Source organism: Symphalangus syndactylus, chromosome 17 (genome assembly GCF_028878055.3).
Source record: "Symphalangus syndactylus isolate Jambi chromosome 17, NHGRI_mSymSyn1-v2.1_pri, whole genome shotgun sequence".
Classification (NCBI taxonomy): Eukaryota; Metazoa; Chordata; class Mammalia; order Primates; family Hylobatidae; genus Symphalangus; species Symphalangus syndactylus.
In genome coordinates this window covers 50,885,186-50,892,978 of record NC_072439.2, presented here as the reverse complement: position 1 = coordinate 50,892,978, position 7,793 = coordinate 50,885,186, and positions in this window count along the sequence as shown.

Sequence of the window (7,793 nt, the reverse complement as noted above, 5' to 3'; positions counted from 1 at the left end):
CACATCTTCCCATTATAAGGAACACCAGCATTCACTAATAGCTTCCAGGGTTTTTTTTCTAGCTCCCAAGCATGACCCTGGTTGATACCTGCAACTGCCAAACACAGCTACACGACTAACCTTAGCCAGAATATCTGGATAGTAATGGTGGTCCCTCTCCTCTATACCCTAGGATTTTGATTTCCCCCCTGGTAGAAGGAAAAAGTTGCAGTGTTAGGTAGGAAAATCTGATGGATGGGGACAAAATATAGGCTGATTTTTCTGGTTAAGGATAATGGTTCCCATTTAACAAATTAGAGGACTAAGGCCCAATGAAGGTAATTGCTAAGACCATTTATCTCCACACATTCTTTCTCTCTGTCCTGAATCCAAGGGCCTTCATACCAAGTGGGGAAACTGAAACCCAAGTACAGAACTATGCTTTCAGGTAGGCTTCTGAAAGCCCCTGGCTGACTTGTAGCACCAACACTAATGGGACACCAGAGGTGTGACATTCTCCATATGAAGTAACAATGGACGATGCCAGAGTCCGAAGGAAAAGTAGTCTGAAAGAAGCTAGGATATCAGAGCTGGAGGGTAGAGGTTGAAGATTCAGGCTGGTGGGAAGGGATCTTTGAACCTAGACTGGGGGAAATAGTACCTGAAGCAGGAACTGAGTGGAATTTGAGGACTGAAGATCCAGGAGCAAGAGAAAAAGGAAGGCTGCGGCCCTATATAGGTGTCCTCCCTAGAGACAGAGAACAGTCAGTGGCTGCACTGCTCCTACCTTATTTTGTGTAGCAGATGCCTAAGGTGTGGATCCTAGGGCACTGGGACCCCTAAAGAACAAGAGACCTTTCAAGCCAGTGTGAGCAGGAAAAGACCTGAGGGATAGATAGGGTCTCCTACCCCTTTCTATTCACCTGCCTCTGCTTGACACAGGAGAATCCAGCGGCAGCAGTGGAGAGTCCTACCCTTTCCACTCCATCCAAAGTCTCAATTCCTTGGAACTTTTATTGACACCATGAGGTGCCAAACTGTCAAGTCTAAGAGAGGCTTCGCAGACACCTTCACCAGGAAAAAGCCAGGGGCTGCCTTGGTTCCCTTGGCAAAGGGAAAGATATGGATTAATCCTGGCTTCTGTAGTCTAGATGAAAGAAAAGCTTTGAAACCCAGAGCAAAGCCCTGTGGAGCTTTCAGGCAAGTGTAGTCCCGAATGAAGAGGGTGCATTTTGGAAGCTCCCTGGAAATAGTAGTTTTTGTGCTCCGGATGCACATGACCTGCTTGGCATCCTCACTGTGCTCAAGGCTGGGGCCTGATCTTGTGCCAAGCGAGCACATGTGGCCATCCCCCGAGGCTGGCCTGGTGCCACCAGGGGTGGGGTGGGTGCGACTGTTACCCTGCTATTTGCCTCTCTGTCGAGGGTTGTTAAGACTTTACTGTGGCATGGGACTTAGTGTATCCAAAGCTCAGAATCTGGAAAGGGCTAACAAGCAAACCAACAAAACTTCATGTTACAATTGCTGCCTCGGGCAGAAGCACATGGGTGGGAAAGTTGCCCAGCGGCACTGAAGTTCGAGCAGAAATCTGGGGCACCTGTAAGCTGGAAGCTGGCAAGGCGTACAAGCAGGCCCAAGGTCTCTGGGAGAGGTATCACAGGCCCAGGGACCGGAGAGGAGTTAACAGAACTTAAACCTTTGGTGGGGAGAGTAAAGGGATAACAGGGAGAGAGGTGGGAGTAGGGAGAAGGACCACCCAAAGCCAGATTGAGCAACTAGGACTGTGTGCCTAGGACAGTATGGAGACATTAGAACTCTAGGCAGAGGTCTTACCTACTCAAAATTGGATTTTAATCCATTTCCATTGTGGAGGGTAGATTGGAATGACTGACATTGGGGCCAGGAATTCATAACAAGAAATGATAGTGATCTTGGCTAGAGTAGAACCAGTGGAGATGGAGAGGAGACGATATTATGGCAATGAGATGTATTTAGGAGATAGGCTGGGGGAAAAAGTGGTCACTGATTGGGTGGGGGATGGTGGATTACTTTGGGCCTCCCTGGGGGTAGGGTGGGTGCCACTCATTGGATAGAGAAATTCACACCCGTGTTTGCCCATTTTTCTTACACAGGATGCCCTGATTTATAAACTATCTCATTCGAATAAATAAACTGAAGGAGATTTCCAGCCGTTTGCACAACATATGCATGTGAACACACATAATATGCAATGCACTGATAGACATAAATGCAGAAATTGTGTTAGACTTGGAATGACAGACTAGGTCCTTGCCACCTCACTCCTCCCTTTATACACCTCAGGGTCCGTTCCTCTTCATGGTGAGCTCTTGTGCAAGCTGCTTAGCCTCTTTTGGCTTAATTTCTAAAAGGCAACTCCTTAGAAATGGACCAGTCAATTGTTATGAGCATGTGGAATTTAAGCATAAGCCTTAAGTACTAAAGGAATCTTGCTGTGTTTATTGATAATGGCATCTGTAGAAGAGATGCCCCCTTAGAAAAGAGGAACCTAGGTTGACTGTACACAGGCAAGCGAAAAGAAGGGTTGAAATAAATATATCTTCCAGGCTTTAAAAATGCAAACATGGAACTTCGAGAACATTTGTCGAAATGGAAATTATGGTGTAAAAATTAACAAGCATTCACAGCCTCCTTCTGATCACAGAACTGTCAACATATATACTCGTGTTGCTGAAGGGTGGACTGGGAAATGGCAGAGAAACCAAAAACCTGTTTTCTTCTAGGGCTGACCCAGAGGCAGAAGTAGGCCATAACCAATGCCAGGCTGAGCAAAGGAAGGTAGGTTTCTTCCCCAGTAAATGCCAGATTCTTGTTGGCCAAGCTGATGAGAGGCTCCACGGGGTCTGTAGCACACGTCCTTGATAGGAGGTTAGATGTCCCAGATCTCCCTGGGATCCCCACAGGGAGAAAGAAGTAAAAACCAGGCTCTCTCCTTTCTGGGTGATGGGGAAGTACCTCCAGGAAAGAACTAATAATTCACACAACTGTGCTAATGGTTTTATTACAATCAAAAGTGGAGAAGAGTATAGAGGAGACCCCAAATGGAGTAGAGAAGAGGTGACCTTCCTTTTAGAAGCAACTTAAGTCTTCAGTAACACAACTCCTTCTGGGCCAGCTCCTAGGTATGTGGTAATTCTAGGGGAGCCTATAGCACAATAAATCTCGGGAATGGTTTTCTCTAGGGATTGTATGAGGCTTTAGGTCCCCGATGAATATCCACACATGGAGGAAACCTTTCTAAATAGAAAAGGTCTTTGTTACTGGAGTACGTTCCCAGAGATATCTTGGAGGTCCAAGCTGTTTCCTTATGAGTATCAGGGGTGTCAGGGGGAAAGACAGATAGAGGTGCTTTGGGCAATGGAGGAAAGAAGGCTACCACTCAGCAGAACTCTCCTATGCAACTAACCCTTGAGAGAAACTTATAGCTCCAGAACATTTATTCTTCTGAAGTATTCTTCCTGGTGACTCTCAATGGGATAGTCTAATCTATTTTCCAATGACAGCCTGGAACTGAATCAGTCTGGCTCATAAACAGTACTGAGACCTACCCAAATAAGCTAGATTGTCAGCTACTTGTCACCTCTGTAACTCCAGTGTTTAGTAGAAAAGGCTCTGTCACAGAGGAGCTGACCAATAAATACTTTTCAAACAACTAAATGAAAAATTGAATACAAAATATTCAGTACTATCTTAGATATTGCAATAAAATAGTCTTGGTGGAAAAAAATGTAAGGGTGGTCTAGCCTGGAGAGAAAAGAACTCCCTAATTTTGCTAAGTCCTAGAGGGTCTTACTTTAACCATTTATCATGCCTCTGGCTTAATCTTTTTTAGATAGGCCAAGTATAGGCCTCATTTTTTATTAGTTCCTCCTTTAGCTGGTATTCTTGGGTTTTCCCATCTCCAGCTTCAGAGAATAAATTACAATATTATTTGAGGTTCATTTTAAGAGTTGAATAAATTTTGAATTGGAAGGCAAGTAGAAAGAATTTTAGATTTAAATTCCAAAAAACACCTCACAACTTCCTTTAGCCAAAAGATATGAAAACTTATTACAGTGAAATACTAATTACAGTGATCTTCTATTCAAAATATTTGTTATTTAGGCCAGGCATGGTGGATCACGCCTGTAATCCCAGCACTTTAGGAGGCCGAGGCAGGTGGATCACTTGAAGTCAGGAGTTCGAGACCAGCCTGGCCAACATAGTGAAACCCCGTCTCTTTTAAAAATACAAAAAATTAGCCAGGTGTTGAAAGGGGCCAGGCGGAGACCAAACTACACCGGTCGCGGTCAAGAGATCTTTATTGGAGGTATCAAGCAGAGAAGGAAGAGATGAGAGAGAGGGCTGCTGGTGTGCTGGGTTTTATATCCCTTGGGCCTATGTGGATTGGGCTAGGGGCAGGCCCAAGGGAAGGTGGGAGATGCTTCTTTCTGATTGGCCCTCCTTTGGCGGATTCAGACAGGGCCCGGTCAAGGAAGGGAGAAGAACCCGGAACCAGCCCCATCTTAAGGTATGGCACCATTTTAAGGTACCCCATGTTACCTAACATTCCTCCCTTTTTGTTTTCTTAAATGGGGGAAAATGGGCGTCGTGGTTCATCTGGCTGCTTCCTGCTGAGTGGGGGTGCTGTGGGGAGGGGGCACAGGGAGAACTGTCAGGGTTGTGCATGGGGTACAGTATGAGTATGAGGCCAAGCAATAGGGCGCTATACATGAAGACTTCGTTAGAGGTGAAGTCCATGAATGTTCCTTGTCCTCCAGTGCCATGAGCCAGTTGAGGGGCAGGGATGGGTTGGCGATGAGCCAGCTGTCTAAGCGAAGGGTGTTTAAGAATTGGTAGAATCGGCTTGCTGTAGCCATCTGGGGTACCAGGGGTAGAGTTTGGTCTGCCCGAAGAGAAAAGAAGATGGTAGTTAATTTAGGGTGCGAGGGCAGGCCTCCCCCCTCCCCCCTCCCCCCTGCAATCCTGGGTATCTGTTGCCGGTAGTTGGCCGTTTAAGAGGTCAGCAGGGTGTGAGACTGTCTCTGGAGTCTGCCGTGTCTTCACAAGTCGCTAGGAGCTCGTAGTTTCTGAGGAGAAGCTGGTTAAAGGTTTGGTTAGAGATGGAACGGGAAATAGTTATGGTTTGAGTTGGATATGCCCAGGCATTGCTGGGATATATGCCTCCTGTAACTGACTGGCCCCAGACCGGGTCGGCGGGGTTGTCGATACGTATGGCTCAGGAGGAGGCGTTGTTTTTAGTGGTATAATATAGGAAGGGGGTGTGTTTGTTGATGTGGGAGCCAGACGGTGAATTGGAACTTGTGGAAGAGAGGGTCCCAGCCATTTTCTATCATAGTGGGAATAGGGCTGGGAAGAGGGCCCGCCGGCGGAGGAAAGTGTAAAGATGTGAGAGGCGGAAAGCCAGAGAAAAGGACTTAGGAGATGCATGAGAGCGGGGCGTAAGCAGTTTGGTTCTTCGTGTGGTCCGGGTTGGTAGCCGGTTTCAACCGGTTGAGCGGCGACCGGAAGATGAGGTGGAGGGTGGCAGTTTGGGGGGGGTTCGTCGGCCGGATCAAAGTCGGGAGCGGAAGGAGAGGTTGGTAGCTTGAGAGCGATAAGGTGTTGCGGCTTGCAAGGGAGGCAGAGGTTGGGTTTGTCCCGTAGAAGAAAGAAGCCATGAACGTAGGGGATCTCTGCCCATTTTCCTGTTTGCTCACAATAGTTGTAGAGATCCCGGAGAAGGTTGGGATCAAAGGACCCATAAGTGGGCCATCTGTTTTGGTTGTCTAGGGGGTAGGTGGGCCAGTTTTGAGTGCACAATTTAATGAAAAGGCATTGTAAGGGAGAGTCGGCCAGCAGGGATGCAGAGGCTCCCATTATGAGAAGAGGGGGTTTACAGAAATATATGGCAAAAGGCTGGGCAGGGCGTCCCCTACCAGCCGATGACCATGCTGTGAGTCAGACCCTTCGAGTCGGTCGTCACCGAAACGAAAGGACTGAGGGCCTCTAGGAGGTTGAGGGCCGTGGGCCACCGGGTACCAGGATTTTCGGAGTGAGAAAGGGGAAGGGGCCCAGGCCTGGCGAGTGAGGAGGAAAAGGAAGGAACCCTGCTCCCTGGAGGCCGAGTCTAAAATAGGATTTACGGCAGCTGTGTGGGCAGCCGAGGCAGGAGCCGGTCGACTGGTGTCGGACACCGGAAGGGGAGACTTACCGAGATGAGGCTGGTGTTGGGCATAGAGGTCGGCGAACAGGAAAATGAGCGAAGACCGGCCGGGGTCTGGACTGAGCCCGAAAGGGATTGAGGTCCCACCGAGGGGGGTAGGGAGTCCCGATCCGAATCATGGCACCAATGAAAGGGGCCAGGCGGAGACCAAACTACACCGGTCACGGTCAAGAGATCTTTATTGGAGGTATGGAGCGGAGAAGGAAGAGAAGAGAGAGAGGGCTGCTGGTGTGCTGGGTTTTATATCTCTTGGGCCTACGTGATTTGGGCTAGGGGCGGGCCCAAGGGAAGGCGAGAGATGCTTCTTTCTGATTGGCCCTCCTTTGGCGGGTTCAGACAGTGCCCGGTCAAGGAGGGGAGAAGAACCTGGAACCCGCCCCATCTTAAGGTACGGCACCATTTTAAGGTACCCCATGTTACCTAACGGGTGTGGTGGTGCGTACAGCAGTCCCAGCTACTCAGGAGGCTGAGGTGGGAGGATCACTTGAGCCCAGGAGGCGTTGGAGGTTGCAGTGAGCCGAGATCATGCCACTGCACTCCAGCCTGGGCAACAGAGTGAGACTCTGTATCAAAACAAACAAACAAAGAAAAAAAAAGTTATTTAAGTGGTTTAATTCCAGAAACATTTTAAGGAGGTCTAAAAATACCCACAATGGGTGCTAATGATATTTTTATGTTTCTTGTAAAAGCACAGATTCTAAGTGGAAAAGCCTAAGGAATGGCTCAAAGAATATAAGAAAAGAAGGGACACAAATTGGGAGAGCAAATGGAGGTGGGATGAGAGGGGGATATTGAAACCAATCCAGTAGTCCCATAGACCAGCGGTCTCCAACCTTTTTGGCACCAGGGACTGGTTTTGTGGAAGACAGTTTTTCCACAGACTAGGGCAGGAGGCTGGGGAGGGGCATGGTTTTGGGATGAAACTGTTCCACCTCAGATCATCAGGCATTAGTTACATTCTCATAAGGAGCACACAACCTAGATCCCTCACATGCGCAGTTCACAATAGGGATCGGGCTCCTATGAGAATCCAATGCTGCCACAGATCTGACAGGAGGCGGAGCTCAGGTGGTAATAATGCTCACTTGCCTGCAGCTCACCTCCTGCTGTGCACAGGCCCAATTCCTAATAGGCCGTGGAACAGTACCAGCCTGCCACTCAAGGGCTGGGGACTCCTGCCATAGATAGTTCTTTTGGATAAACATAGAAACTGACCCTCTGGTCTTAAAACTTGAAAGTTATATTTCGTTTGTCTGAATTCCTTCCTCCCGAGAAGATCCCCAGGCCACTTAAAAAGTATCAAAGAACTGAAACTCACCAGATCACCACATGCAGGCAATTAGAATCCAGACCCCTCATTTTGTTTCATTACCCCTCCCTAGTTTCTGTTTTCCAACACATTGTTACATTTCTTCCCTGCTATATAAAGCCCTAATTTTAGTGGGTCAGGAATATAGATTTGAGACTGATCTCCCATCTCCCTGGACAGTGACTGCTGAAAGCTTTCTTCCTTGGGAAAGCCTTCTTGAACCTTGGCAATAATCATCTCAGTGACTGGCTTTCTGTGCGG